This window comes from Cupressus sempervirens, chromosome 3 (genome assembly GCF_028749045.1).
Source record: "Cupressus sempervirens isolate cs-2001-9-10 chromosome 3, ASM2874904v1, whole genome shotgun sequence".
Lineage (NCBI taxonomy): Eukaryota > Viridiplantae > Streptophyta > Pinopsida > Cupressales > Cupressaceae > Cupressus > Cupressus sempervirens.
The window spans coordinates 1,101,413,056-1,101,430,012 of NC_143120.1; positions in this window are offsets into that span (position 1 = coordinate 1,101,413,056).

Sequence of the window (16,957 nt, forward strand, 5' to 3'; positions counted from 1 at the left end):
CGTCGCTACCCCATCGCAATGCTCGGAGAGGATGTTGCAATTGCGATGTACGCCGCAAGCATTGCGACGGGATTCGTGCCATAGTAAAGTAGTGAAGTAGATAGACAGAGTCGATAGACATCTTGTTATTTTTCCAAGATTTGTAATACTCCATATTTGAATGAATACATGACTTTACTGAGTTTCTACACTTTTATCTGAGCTTATCTTTCCTTCATTCTTTCGTGGGGGCCCACGTGGAAGGTGGAGTTTACTTTAGTTAGTAGGAGTTAGACTTAGTTTTCTAAGTTACGATTAAAATTGTTATTCCTGCAGCCACTGGAAACAGAACTAGTCACTGTTCCTGCAGCAGTAGGTGCTAGATGTATGGTTACATAATTAGAATTTCCTTCCAAGTATTTGATAGTTGTCTTTCCTTTAGATAAACTAGATTTCCTTAATGGTTATTGCATTTAAGGTAGTAGTGACTTTTAGCGAAAACTAGAGCATATACTTTGCAGACATCATCTAAAGTTCATGCTCCTGGATTGACATTTAATGAAAATCAACATAGTACTTTGGTAGTAAGGGATGTCCAATCTTGTAACTAAAAAGGTGTTATATTGATTAAACATATTTTTGGCATCGTTACCAGGGATGGTGTCCGTCTAGTATTCACTATTGAGTCATTTAGTTTCATTTTTAGCATTTTTGCATGCATAGAAGAAGAGACCACCTTGGAAGATTTATTCCCAACTTCAATTAGGAAGATCCTTTTTATCCTGATCCTAAAGAAAGATAAGAGAGAGAAGAAATAGAAGAAGAACTATTTGAGAACATATTTGCAGAAGTACCAGAACAAGTACAATCACTGACCACATCTAAAGAATCCTTCCATTTAAATAATCTTTTTGCTGAGCTAGAATATCAAGATAATCCATTAGCTCTAGTCATTTATCAGCCACCACTAGGACATCCACAAATGTTAGCAGCTCAGCCTACCTTTCCCTTTCCAATTCCTCCTCAGTAGGGTAATCAAAATCTGAAAAATATACCTTCAGCTGCCCTACTTAAATTCTATGGCCTTATTACTAAAGATCCAAAAACTTTTCTCTTTGAGTTCGACATCCTTTGTCGATGTTATAACTACACAACTGATGCCCATAAGCTGAAACTGTTTCCATCAACTCTCAAAGAAGCTGCTTTGAGATGGTTCATGAGTCTAGGTGCCAATGTTGTGATAGATTGGCCAACTATGAGTAACTTGTTCCTTAATAAATATAAGGAATATTACAAAGGCCATGATTTGAAAGGAGATGACATTTTTAAAATGTCACAAAAGTAGGATGAGACTTTGGAGGACTATGTTTCCTGGTTCATATTTAACCTATAGCACAACACACAAAATCAACTAAATGAGGAGTCCCAAAAGCATCTCTTTCTGAAAGGAGTGCATGACAGGAGTATGGAAGCTTTAGACTTAATGGCCGAAGGTGACATTACACAGAAGACGTGGGGTAAAATCCAGAATATTTGTTTGAACTATTCTAGAGCAACAAAAAAAAAAGGATGAGGTTTGAGGGACTTACTCCAAAGAACTCCTGGGGCGAGAGTATCTAAGACAGAACTGTCAAACCTCTTGTCAAATTTCAAGCAAGACATCATTAATGATGTTGCTACACAATTGGATACCATGCAAGCACGAAGGAAGGAGGATGCTGATAGTATGTTGGTGAAATATTGCCCCCATTGTAGAGAAAAGAAACACAATTCTTGATGTAAGCCTATTGCGAGCTTGGAATCACAACATGTGCCTACTAAGTTCAAGGCAATTGATGAAGATGGGGAAGTCCTCTATGTTGCTCAACGAAGGCTGTGGGCTCCAAGATCAAGTATTCCTCAAGACCCACTCCATAATTATGGTGGTAATAGTCAATGGCAACAACAACATGGTAATTATAATAATTGGAAGCAACCTAATCTAGGTTGGCAACAACCTAACCAAGGGTGGAAAAAACCTAACCAAGGGTGGCACCAACCTCAGCAAGGTTGGCAATAACCTCAATAGGGTTGGCAGCAAACCTAGAATTGGCAGCGGCACCAACATCAACAAGCCTTGACTCGACCTCCTCAACAACAAGCTTTAATGCCTCCTACAACCAATAGAGCCCCTCCAAAATAGCTACAGTTACCTACACAACCTACACCTAATCCTAATAGTGCAAAACCTTCAGCCCAGCAACAAAGTTATTCCATCACCCTGAATGATATCCATCTATGATCTGGAACAACACTTGCCTTACCTCAGTAGCCCATTATAACAGAAATAGATGGTACAAATGCTGAGTCAATTCAAGAACCTACCACCACTATTTCTTCTGTAGCCAAGACACCACCATTTCCTAGTAGGTTAACAGAGCAAATCCTGCCAAGTGAAAATCAAGCTGCACTAGATTTGCTTGAGCAACTCAAGCAAATGATGGTAAAAATCCCCTTGCTTGATGCAATAAAGGAAGTACCTATATATTCAAAAGTCATCAAAGAAGCCTGTGTTAAAAAGCCAGGAAGGAAAAAGAAAGATCCAAAGACTATCTATGTCCTTAGGCAGCTTTTTGATCTTATGCTTGATAACTACAAAATGCCTAAGTATGCAAACCCTGGAAGCCCAATAGTGACCCTCACCATTCAAGGAGTGCAAGTGCAGAATGTCTTAATAGACCTAGGAGCATCCATCAATGTAATGACCAAGGAAGTAGTGTCCAAATTAAGCATCATTGGTCTCAGGCAAACACCAACAATCTTGCAACTAGTAGATAGTTTTACCATCATTCCTGATGGTATGCTAGAAGATGTCACTGTCACATTACATTCATGGGAGTATCCAGTTGATTTTGTAGTACTCTCTCCAAAAACAAGTAATGGGGGATACCCTATCATTTTAGGATGACCATGGTTAGCAACAACATATGCTTATATTGCATGTCGATCAAGGAAAATGTCTATTTCAGATGGAACGAACACTAAAAATTTAACCTTGTATTCTCCTGCTCAGCTTTTGTTGCAGGATGATCAAGTTGTCTGGCCAAATATGGATGACTCTGATATGGACATAGATTCTATTCAACAATTGATGATGATCTCACGGGACTCATTTGTAAACATTAAAGAAGAAGATGATGTCATTTCTTCTATCATACTGAATGAGTATGGAACACAACCTGAGACATCTTCTAAACAAAAATGTGTCTTAGAAAGCATTATGCCTTTATCTGTTGAACTTCATTATTCTGAGTCTGCACAACTTATGCATTCACCCCTGCCACATGAGATAGATTCACAACCAATTATGCAAATTCCAATGGCTGAAAAAGTAGTCAAAATGGCAATCGTTCTAGGAAGAGAATTAAATATAAGCAAGTCCTTATCTCAGGCACAACATCATAATACCTTGCAGCTGTTATAAAAGCACCAGGATGCTTTTGCTTGGGAGTATACAGATATGAAAGGTTTAGATCCTAAACTCTATACCCATAGGATTTATATCAGTCTAGATTGCAAACTTGTGAGACAACCTCAGCATAGGATAAACCAAGCATTAAGGGATATTGTCAAAAATGAATTGCAAAAGCTACTCAATGTTGGCTTCATATATCCTATTTCAGATAGCCAATGGGTGTCACCATTGGTTATTGTTCCCAAAAAGGGGGGAAAATGGTGAGTCTGCATAGATTATAGAGAACTTAACTCGGCTACCAAGAAGGATCATTTTCCATTGCCTTTTGTCGATCAAGTTCTTGACAATCTTGCAGGAAAAAAATAATTTTCATTCTTGGATGGGTTCATTGGCTACAATCAAATCCAAATAGCACCAGAGGATCAGGACAAGACCACATTCACGTGTCCATGGGGAACATTTTCTTATGCTGTCCTACCATTTGGTTTGTGCAATGCACCTCCAACTTTCCAAATAGTTGTTATTAGCATTTTTTCTGACATCTCTGCAGATTTTTTGGAAGTGTATATGGATGACTTCACCACATATGGACAAACATTTGAAGAATCCAAGGAAAACTTGGACAAGGTTTTACAAAGATGCAAAGACTACAATTTGTCTTTAAACAGTGAAAAGTACTTTATGATGATGCAAGAAGGAGTGGTGTTGGGACACTTTATTTCCCCTAAAGGAATTGAAGTAGATCCAGCAAAAATAGAAGTCATACACACATTGGTTGTACCAGCTAAATTGAAAGAAGTCATGAGTTTTCTAGGACATGTGGGATATTATCGATGTTTTATCAAAGATTTCAGTCAAATTGCAATACCTTTATATAAATTTCTTCGAAAAGATGCAAAGTTTGTATGGGATTCAGAGTGTAACAAAGCTTTCCTACAACTTAAGAAAGTCCTCTCAATAGCACCAGTGATCCAAGGACCAAATTGGGAGTTACCTTTTCACATACACATAGATGCTTCAGATCATGCCATTGGAGCGGTACTTGGCCAAAAGATAGATTCAGTAGAACATGCAATTTACTATATCAGCAAAAATCTTCAAGGAGCCGAGTATAACTACACTGTGACAGAGAAAGAACTGCTTGCTGTAATTTATGCTCTAAATAAATTCAGACATTACATTACAGGATACCAAATATTTGTAAATACAGATCACTCTGCTATCAAATATCTGATGAACAAGCCAGCAATCTGTGTACGATTGGCTCGATGGTTGTTACTAATGCAAGAATTTGACATCACCATTATTGACAAGCCAGGTAAAGAAAATGTTGTAGCTGATTTCTTGTCTCATCTTCAAACACCTGATGATCCTGTAGTAATAGAAGATAGCTTTCCCAATGAACATCTCTTTCTTTTGTCAGCACAAAACCCTTGGTATGCTGACATTTCCAACTATCTAACTACTAGCAAAACTCCCCCACATTTCTCTGCAAAAGAAAAATGATTGCTGGCAGAAAAGAGTTTTAATTTCTCATGGATCTCAGGATTCATTTTTTATACTGGACCAAATCTGGTAACATGAAGATGTCTCAGAGAGGATGAACAATATGATGTTCTTCGTGCTTGTCATGACGAGCCCTATGGTGGTCACTTTGCTAACAAATGGATTGCATTAAAGACTCTGAATACAAGTTATTATTGGCCTACACTTCACAAGGATGCGGCTTACTATACAAAAAAATGTGATAAATGTCAAAGAATGGGTTGACCGACAAAAACAGGTGAAATGCCCCTGTAGCCACAAATAGTAGCAGAACCATTTGATAAAAATGGGGAATTGATTTTGTTGGCCCTATTGAACCACCATCAGAAGGAATAAGTTACATACTAGTTTGCACTAATTATGTTACTAAGTGGGCCGAAGCAAAACCCATGAAGCATCCTTGTGACAATAATTTTGCAAAGTTTTTGTACAAATTTATCTTTACCAGATTTGGTGTTCCAAGAGAATTACAATCAGATCAAGGGCCTCAGTTCACATCTAATCTGATAGCAGCACTCATGGAGGAGCATAAAATTTGGCATGACAAATCGTCTCCATATCATCCACAGGCCAATGGACAGGTAGAAGTGACAAATAAAGAGCTAGAACATATTCTCACTAAAACAGTGTCTTTGCATCAAAAAGATTGGGCAGCTAGACTTCCTGAAGCCTTATGGGCATACAGAACAACATGGAAATCCACTACTGGGTTTACACCTTTTCAACTCCTATATGGGAAAATAGTTGTTATGCCCATTGAATTTGAACATAAAACTCTGTGGACAGCTTTGGAACTTGATATTACCCTTCTTGCAGCACAACAAGATCGCATTTTGCATCTCAATGAGTTGGATGAATGGTGAAAATTAGCTCTTCGTAACACATAATTAATTCAGAGTCAAAGAAAGAAATGGCATGACAAATTCATTAAAGACAGAGAATTCTCTGTTGGTGAGTGGGCGCTCCTATATGATTCATGATATCAACATCACCAAGGCAAATTTTAGACTCGATGGCTTGGTCCCTATGAAATCATTACAATTTTTAACAATGGAGCAGTTCAACTATCAATAATTGATCCGGTCAAATTCAAACTCCTGGTTAATGGGCATTGCTTGAAGTTATATCATAAACCAGTAACCCGGGAAGAATTTCTTCAACAATTCACCACAACAGAAACATCTCTTCCTGCAACCACTCCGTCTGAATCTCCCACTCAGACACCTGTAGCCCCTTGAATTTATTTTCAAGGCCTTCATAATAAAATTTTTGCACTCATGCGAAAATTCATTCCTTTTCCACCTCATTCCATCCCACCTTCTTGTCTTTCCATCATCATGCCATCTCACTTTCTTTCTCTCGTACGACAATACTCAGACCATCCTTCCTATCACGCCTCAAGATAGTCACACTCGACCCCTTTGCATTTATTTAATTTATTATTTATTTAGAAAAGCATGTTATTTTGATTTTCAGAATTTGCAATCTTTACGGTCTGGTGGGACCCAGTCTTTGCTAGGTTGGGGGGTGGGAAAATCGAAATCATGAATACAAATCAAGGAAATCTTAAGTTGGCATGTAGGATGTATGGGGAAGGGTCATTTCAGTAATGAACTGGCACTCCTTTGTACTTCTGAAATGTGTGAAATAATGTAAAGAAGGCTAACCATTAAATCATGATTTCACATAACCCCTCATTAATATGGCATGTGTTTTTTAGCACGATCTTTATCCTCATTATGGTTTGGTGATTAAAATGTCATCATGAAGTACTGAAGGATGTGATGTTTGGAAAATATTGAAGTATTTCAATTTTCCTTTGTTGAAACCCTTGTACCTATCACCGCTCATACTCTCAAAATCACTTGCAGTGAATTTGCCTGTGATAGCATTTTTTTCAAAAAATATGGATGAAGAACCTCAACGGCATGAACCAATAGACCACAGAGTCTTACTGGCAGACCCAGCAACATGTAGTTTGTTTCAACAATGAGGTTGGCTAGCTTACTGTCTCAGTTTGAAGTAGTTTGATCAGGAAATTGCGCTCCAATTTCATAATACATTGAGGGACGGATATGCAATTGTTAAGGGCATTTGGATAGAATTCACCGAAGAAGTGGTGGCAGAAATTTCTAGTTTGGCCACAAATGGAGAACGTTGGACAGAGGACATGGATGCACGATAAGAAAAAGAGCAATTCTTAGTACCTAGGGATCCTTGGCTAGAGGAAAACAAAAAGCAAGGTACATTACGATTATCTCTCCCTCTGCAATCCATCCACCCTGTTGAATTTATCATAAGATATTTTACCTATGAAGGAAGGTATTTCTATTTGCATGTTGTTCATTTCAAAATTTTGAGTAGTTTGTGGCATGGTGATTGTCATGTAAATCTCTCGAGTTTCCTTTATAATATTATCAAAAGGCAAGCTACCTATGTACAGCAAGGAAAAACCCAGTCGGTATCCCACCATTGCTTGATTAGGGCCATAATTGAAAGGGAGTTGACTAGGTAGCACTTGGGAACATGGGAGGATTTTGTAAAACTAAGGACAGAGGGACCTAAAAGGGGTGGACCTAAAGGGCAAGGAATGGGGACAAGAGAGAAAACTATTGTAAGAGTCAGGAAAGTAGTATATAGAATGGCTCAAGAAGCTTCAGCTTCTGCCTCTGTACCTAAAATTGCAAAAAGGAAAATTCTGCTCACAGAAGCCTCAACTTCTAGGAAGAGAAAATCATGCATAGTTTCTATAGAGGAAGGTTTAGAAAAGGTATCACAAGAACATGCACTCAACCCGAATAAAGGGAAATCTGTCGATAAGGGCAAGAAACCAATTTCTACCCCGATTTCTACTCCACGACGAGTCACAAGAATGTCTGGGGTAAATTTGAGAATTGAACCTCCTACACCACTTGTTGAGCCTCCTATACCACCTATTGATGTTGAAACTCCAGTACCTACAACTACACAATCACCAGAGCACACAACACCTACTCTTGAACATGAAAATAATCTTGAGGAAATTCTCACAAAGCCAAATAGCCCTATTAATGTTGATAGTGACATGGAGTCCTCAGAGGAAATAGTGTCCGGGTTTGAACAGCCAGCGGAGGAAACTGATAATGTACCACCAAAGGAATATCCATCTGTTGCACAAGAAATGGTTCAAGAAATTGTTGAAACATTCCAAGTTAAAATGACTATTACACCCTATCCTGCAGTCGTTGCCCCTTCAAAATAAGTTGATAACACTATTGCCTATCAAAATAATAGCTTTGTTGAACATCAACATTCTCAAGACAACAACACTGCTAACCACCATCATCCTGAGCACCACCTTGAAGATTATAGATCTATTGTCCGTTGTCATACACCACTGGACATTTCTACTCTATTAACAACCAACTTTAGTTTGTGCCAATAGTTTCAATGGGAAAATGTAAACTAGGACCTAGAAAGGAAGCAATTGCTCAGAACTATTAGGAAACAAACACAACAAATTAAAGAAAAGGATAGTGAAACTATGGTCCTGCAGCAACGTGTCACAAAGATTATAGATCTCATTCCAGAGCTTATAAATTGCAGGTCACCATCTCTAGTTTACACAGTATTCCTAAAGGAGCAAATGATTAATTTTCAATTGTCTCGAATTACTCGGGGGTTGAACCCTTCCTTGCACACTGCCCAAGAATTCTATGCAACATTCAAATCAGTTTCGATGATTCTACAAAATCTTCTCTATGAGTTATATGTTCATAATCTTGATGTTCTAGATGATAAAGATTATAATTCATTGTTATATGTGGGAGATGTATAGTTTAGGGCCGTTATGTCATGGATGCAAAATGAGATTAGTTGAGAGAACTAGGCTGCTTCTTATAGGGAAAAGGAAATGTTTGAACCATTGTACATTCGGCCAGAGGTATAAAACACTCACAGAGTATTCTTCGATTGGCTTTTTGTTAACAATAATCAAAGTGCTGCTGCCAAAATTCACCCTGTCCGTGAACAGGCATTTCTAGATTGGGAACAACATTGTTCTGCAAATGCCCCTAATGTTATACAAGCCTCCCTTCAAAGATGGATCCGATTGCCAGAAGATTTGAAAACAAGGGAGTTGCACTCTCCCCAAAATCTGGAGTTGGCCATCAGCAGGATGCCCAGGTATATGATGTTGGGTAGAAGTCAGAAAAATTATTGGGTACCTCTTCTTTTCCAACCACCAATACTCTTGCATCCTATGCTTGGAAAGTATGATTCATTTGCTGAATATAACATGATTATAAAGAATAGAAATGGGAAAGGTTGAAACAAAATCATGGATATTTTAATTACAGAGTTCATGAATCAGGGGAGAAAATTGCCAATGATCTCAGGCTGCGGATGAGGATCAGAAACCTATAGATGCTGAAGGGACCAGCCTCAGGACGGTTGGGGGGAAAAATGATGACATGAAGAAATAAAAGTCTTATTGGCCCTTTTTGTGAACATTTGTCTATAACATACTGAACTTTATCATCTTTTAGTATAAATGTTTTAAACTTTTGATGTATAAAGTATGGACATAGGGCATAAAATGATAATCAAAATTATATCTAAAAAGGGGTTCATTTTGTGGTAAAAATCTTTCTTCATGAATGTTTGATATGGGTAGATCTTCCTACAACTAAAGAGATTGCAAAAACTATTAGTTGAATAATTAATGCATTTTCTTTATAAACTAATAAATGTAAATAAATGTTTGGGGGAAGTCTTGTGTGTCTTAAATGTTGATCGTAGGAATACAAGCTGAGCGAGAGTTAATAAAAAAAAAACTATGAAGGAATAGCGCTAAGGCATTGATGGTATTAAAGAGAAGCGTTATGACACCGTTGCAGCTGGAAGACTTGGCGGCAAAGTTAGAAGGACCTGTTTTAATGAATAAAAAAGCAGGACCTGATAAAGCGGCTGAGCAAGGAAGCAAGCATCAAAGTGATTAGTTAAACATGCAACGCACAATACCTAGATTCCTAGAAGCTGTTTAAAGTTAGATAAAAAAGCAGATCTAGCATTTGCTATGATCTATATTTATGGGGAATTTAAAGGATAATTAATGTCTTTATAATTGCATGCTTCCAGTCTTAAGTTGTAACTGACTTTCCTTTATGAGGAAGTCATAGTTATAGGAGTTTTTTGTTTTTCCTTCCTTTTAAATAAGACCTCGTCTGTATCTATGAGGTTAAGTAGTGAAGTAGACAGACAGAGTCGATAGACATCTTGTTATTTTTCCAAGATTTGTAATACTACATATTTGAATGAATACATGACTTTACTGAATTTCTACATTTTTATCCGAGCTTATCTTTCCTTCATTCTTCCATGGGGGCCCACGCGGAAGGTGAAGTTTACTTTAGTAAGTAGGAGTTAGACTTAGTTTTCTAAGTTAAGATTAGAACTGTTGTTCCTATAGCCATTGGAAACAGAACTTGTCACTGTTCCTACAGCAGTAGGTGCATAGATATATGGTTACATAATTAGAATTTCCTTCCAAGTATTTGATAGTTGTCTTTCCTTTAGATAAACTAGATTTCCTTAATGGTTATTGCATTCAAGGTAGTAGTGACTTTTAGCGAAAACTAGAGCATATACTTTGCAGACATCATCTCAAGTTCACACTCCTAGATTGGCATTTAATGAAAATCAGCATAGTACTTTGGCAGTAAGGGATGTCCAATCCTGTAACTAAAAAGGTGTTATATTGGTTAGACAATCAATATACACTATAGGAAAAATTATGTGATAATCCTGTATTGGTGAGTGTAGATGAAATACAAATAATAGTGATTGATACTACAAGGGAAGAGGTGAATACATAAGAACCACCTACCATCACCCCTCAAGTCACTAATTTACAAACTTTGGATAAAGTCCCAGAAGCCACATTAGAAAAGGTTGATACAGTTGAAGTAGATATAGTGGAAACTCAAGCCACTACTAAAGAAAAGAGCTAAACAAGTTAGATAGTTTCATTTACGCCTCCAACACAAGTACAAGGTGCATCACAAGGCATTGTGGAAGTTAAGGAAAAACCTAAAGAGACCAAGCTGACACCAAAGATGAACGAGCAAGTAGCCATTCAAGCATTGGTAAATTTACCAGAAATTGGCACTCCTTCCAGTCATACTCTTCAGAAGCCAAGCACAGATGCAACACCATTGAAAATCTCAGTGTCGAGTCCAACTTCATGAAAGGCTAAAGAAGTAGTACAATATGGAGATGTAAACTTGGATGAAGAGATTGTGTTACAAAAGTATGATTATGACACAATGACAATTGATCATATGGGCATACTCCAAGAAGCCCTAGCTAGAAAGAAGCATCAGGAACTGCTCAGAAGGGAGCATAGGCAGAAGCAAGCATATTGGATATCAAAGACATCTTCTTAGATACATTTAATTTGCCTACTCTAGATGATACAAAGCCTCTCATTGAACAACTAAAAACTATAGTAGAAAAGGTAAGTGATGCAGACCTTGACACAAATGCAAAATTATTAGAATGGTCAAAAAAGAAATTCCAAAGTAGAGTGAATGAGAAAATATTAGGTGATATAGCACTCACACAAGTTGCATTGGCAAATAAGGTAGAGAGTTTGAAGAAGGTACTTGAGAAAATTTTCTCAGTATTGTACACTAAACTATGTAATCCAACACTCTTCATACAAGAGACAAGATGTCACATTTTGAGTTTGGGAAGTTAGATTAATGCATCAAATACAAAACTTCCTATGACACCAGCTCAAAGTGAGAAGGACTTCAGAACTTTGCTACAAACCCAGAGTCAGTTAGCTATATTATCAATGGATGAAGCTAATATAAGGGAAAAAATGATTAGCATCCAAACAACATTGACCCCCCACATGGAGATTAGAAATTCTTATAAAGAAAGACCCAAATCTTTCTACACTAAACAACCTAGTCCACCTTGCTATCGAGCTGGCTATCCAAATTAGGTCTTTGGATGTAGCATGTGAAAATTGGGATACAACTCTCAAAATCATCCTAGAGGTCCATAACTCCTTTCTTGGACAAACACACTATTAGTGTATAGGCCATTTGACATAAGTGTCAAAAAGGGGGAGATATAGAAATTTTGGGGAGATAGAGAAAAGATAGAGAAAAAGGGGGAAAGTAAGAGCACAGGACAACAAGAACAAACAACATGAAGTCAAAGAGTTTCAGTTGAGATACATTTACTCAATAAGAGTACAACATTTTGAGTATAGAACAGAACAAACAACTTCGGGGGAGTTATCAGGTTTTGAGGTATAAGTTGTTACAAAATTTTGAAAATTTGAAGTTTTGTACATAAGTTGAATAAGAGACATGTTATGATATGTTATACTCATAAGATTAAGGATATTAAGCACAACATGTATATAATAGTGGATACTGAGTTCACAGTGAGTGCGAAGTTACTCAAGTGTCCAACAAATAGTGTATGTCGAGTGATTCAGCAACTGAGTAAGCAGAGCATGCTGAGTGATATAGATGTCGAGTCACAGTATAGAGACTAGTATATGCTGAGCATCAGAGACTTCAGATGTCAAGTAAGATAGTTTTTTCATAGTTGTTTGTACTGGACAAAACAACTATGTAAACCATTTTTGAGCCAACTTAAAGATTTAATTACAATATTTTGGAGAAAAGGACAAATCTTAAGTTGGATTCCTAATGCATTACATGCAACCAATCAGGTAAAGGGAAGGATTAAGTGGAAAAATGTATGAATCACAGCTGTTGATTCATACCTAACCCTAAGTCACCTAAGTCTTCTTAAGGAGGAAAAACCCTAAACTTTCTAAGGTGTATGAAGGAGTGAAGAGAGAAGTTTGCATGCAAAAAAAAGAGCATTCATGGTGGCTAAGGAGTTATGATGTGAGATTGCATTGCATAATTAGTTAAAGGAGAACAAAGGAAAAGAAAAGTATATAGTAGGGAGACATCTGATCAAGAAGGATCAAGAGTGCATCAGTGTAGAGGTGATCTATCATCAAGAAAGAAAGTGCTAACTGCAGGATCAATGCTAAGTCATTCTAATAGGTGAATCGGTTAAATCTCTTAACAGATTAGTCCTAATAGGTTGTATCGAAATCCTCTAACAAGGTGCTTACTTAATTTTGAGTTAAAGTCCTTTAACAAGGCACACTTCTAACAGGGTGTTGAAATTCTTTAGTAGGTAAGACCTAACAATCTTTGTAAGCCTTTAACAGTGCATACCTTTCACAGGGTAGATCATATCTCATGATCAAAACATTGTAACCTTCATTAGATAGACTTTATTAATATAGTAGTGAAGATTTGTGGGTGCCACCCCCACCCCAATTTCACCTTCTCATTGGAGGGTTTATGGGTAATCACATTTGGTGTCATATATGTATGTATGTTTACTCATTTTCATGATTTAGAAGTACATGTTTTACATGATATTTCAGTTTACTTAATGAATGTATAAGATGGATATGTGGTGAATGATTTTATGGGTCAAAGTTTAAACTACTGAAGTTTACCTTTTCTATTGTAATTCCAACAATTGAATGTCTTGTTGTACTAAATCATGTGAATCCATGACTATGTGAATACAAGCATCATCAGGAGCAACAATAGATGCAATATTAGTAGGAGCAGAAGAAATTGATGGCTCAAGAATTTGATCATATTTGAGAATACCCAAGTTCAAGTAGCCAAAATCCTCCTCAAAGTCTGAAGCAACACTAGAAGTGTTATCAAAATCTGTTGAAGGATCTACTGAGAAATCACTATCATCATCATGAGAAAAATCTAAGAGGTAGTATAGTCTAGATGCATAATCAACCACCCTTGTAACAATTACCTCTCTATTCTTCAAGTATCTAATAAACACTAAATCAGAAGTGAATTCCATAGTCCTCCTTGTATCCCCATGAGTGAGCTGATAGATGGAAAGAAGGTTGTGACTTAGGTGAGGTAAACACAAAACATCTTTGAAGTATCCCTCCCCCTTATCAATAGTTCCTTTCCCAATAACATTCATGTAAAGTATGATTGCTCATAAAAATAGGTGGAGAGTGACAAGGATCAAATAATAAAAACATAGAATGTGAAGATTCCATATGATGTGAAGCCCTTGAATCTAGAAGCCATCTCCTTGAATCTTGACTTGAAGTAGCAACTAAGGCTTGACCTTTTCCCATATGATCCTTTCCTTTATCTGAATGTTAAGAAGAGGATGAAGTAGTAAATCTTGAAGGTAGATTTATGTGATTCTTCTTAAGAAGATAATTTAGTTCATCAATTTCCTTCTTATAGCAATAATATTCTTCATGTCTGCTCTTCTTACAATATGAACAAGTAAGAAACTCCCTCTTGGATGATTTCCCCTTATTATTGGAGTTGTCTTGTGGTGAGGAGGTGAATTTCTCTTTCTTAGTTCATGTCTTATGTTTCCACTTGTTTTGCTTCTTTTTGCCTCGATTCCCTTGATTAGCTACCAATGCCTTAGAATTGGAATACTTGAGAATTCCCATACTTGTTAATTTTGATTGTTCCAACATCAACATCTCCCCAAATGACTCAAATGAAGGTGTAGTGAATGCACTTCCCATTGTCAACTTGTGTGTGTTGTAGCTTGAAATAAAGACTGCATATTCTAAAGGAAGACTGTCCATCGTATGATAAATCAATCAAAAATCCTTGATAGTAATACCACAATCCTTAATTTGTACTCTCAACTCATTAACCTCGTTGATGAAATCTTGGATTGTGTCAAAGTTTTTAGGATCCAATTTGAGAAGCTTTTCTTGAATTGTGAATCCCTTACTTCATCTACTTTACCATACAAAACTTCAAGTTTATCCCAAGCTTCCTAGGAACTATTCAAGGGTATAATGTGAAACAAAAGATCTTCAGTGATTGATTCTCTAATGATTCCAAAAGCCTTAGTCTTCAATTTTCCATACAAATTTTTTCTTAGGATCTACATTAGGACCAGAGGGAATTGGAATTGTTCCATTTACAAAGAGATTCAAACCTTTCTTCATTAACTTGCTCCATACATTTTCTTTCCATGTGGCATAGTTATCTTGAGTTAATTTAGAAAATGAAGAAGTCATGATGAAAAAGTGCAAGAATTATAGAAAAATCACACAAGACACCACCCCCCCTCCCCAAATAGATATTTTGGAACTTTATATTTACTGTGTGTACAATAACCACTTGTTAAAGTGGTACAAAGTGAACTTCTAATTTTGATGTTTCCAACATTAAATGTGAAGCTATAGTAAACTCAAGTACATTAGACACTAGATCTCTCAAGGATCTAAATAGTTACAAGTGCCAAAATAGGCCAAAAAAGACCAAATTTTGAAAGTACAATAACTACTTATAGTAGCTCCAAATTGATACCAAATCTGGAAAGTAGACTAGAAATCATGCACTTTAAAAAAAATTGGCACCTAAAAATGTGTTTGTATGAGTCCAAATGAAGCTTCTAAAGTTACAAAATGTGAGATTGAACAGGTATAGTCACAAAAATCTGCCCATTCTACAAAATCCATCCACCAAAACCAAAAAATAGTTGCACCATTACAAAATTTAGGAAATGTAATCCAAAATCAAAAATAGTTGAGCCTAATTTGGAGTCCGGATGAGTGACTTATGGCCTTTTAAATTCAGACTACCAAATCAAAAATCAATAGAAGAGGGGTCCAATTTTAAAATTCTTGCTGACATCACCAAAATGATGAGCCTAAATTTGACGATTTTGGCCCAATCACCCAATGTCTAACCACTTGTTGAGGAATTCACCCCTAAGCTCAATTAGTTTTCTTGCAATGCTCAATCCAAATGAATGAACCATGGGGAGTGCTCTGATGAAGTTGTGTGCTACCAAGGATTAGAGCCAATGTGATTGTGGTTGGGTAGAGGAAAAATACCAGACTGATGAACTCCAGTTAGAATATACCTCTGTGGAATGTTGCTAAGATGGGAAAGGGTGTCAATCAAACCAAAATGTGTACAGATCAGATCGCTAGAGCGATGTGGTTATATCTAGTGCCAATATCTTGGGCTCGTGGATTAAAAATTGTTGATCTCATCCAATGCTTTTAAACATTGATGCAATTATCCAATGTCAGGGTGAGATGGTCTAAACAATAGTCGATCCACATTAGAAGGATGGGACAAGCTCAAAATGGCAATGTCAATGTGAGTTGATGACTATACCAAGTAATGATTATGGAAGGGAGCTCATGCTCATATTTGATGTGGCTTGAGGAACAAAAATCAGATCACATGTGTGAGATTTGGCTCGTGATACTACTACTGATGTGAGCCCCCCAATGGTTCTACGGATACAAGCTTGAGCTAGTGAATGGAGGGTCAAGTCTGCATGGAAGAACAAGGTTCTAATGTTCATCAATGTAGAAGACATAGATGATATGATGAACACCATAACCACCAAGGTTTCCCCAAATCGTTATAGGGCTCACAACATCTTCTTGCAATGTCTAATGGGGAAGAATGAAGATCGACTAAGAAGACTCCTTCAAATGACCTAGAACCGCGGCAAGCTTGTAATACATGTAATCCTCGAAATTGGAGAATCAGGCTTCTAAGTCTAGTTTGTAAAAAAAATTTGTCTCAGAGTTTAATTTTTCTCAACATAAGAAAATTTATAGTCAAACTTTGTTGAAATTTCCACCTTGACACAATGGTGGAGTTAGATGTTGCTCAAAACACTCCCAATAACTATGGATATTTTGGATCTGAATCATGGCCTTCTAAGAAATGAGACAAAATGATGCTCTCAAATGGCTATACAATGAAGCTCCTATGGCTCTGATACCATGTAAGAATTTTCCTAATAAAATAATGCAATGCCAATAGCTAGAAGCACAAGAGATAGCACAAGAGAGACGAAAGATTATCAAATGAGAATCTCAATAATGATAAAAATAAAATA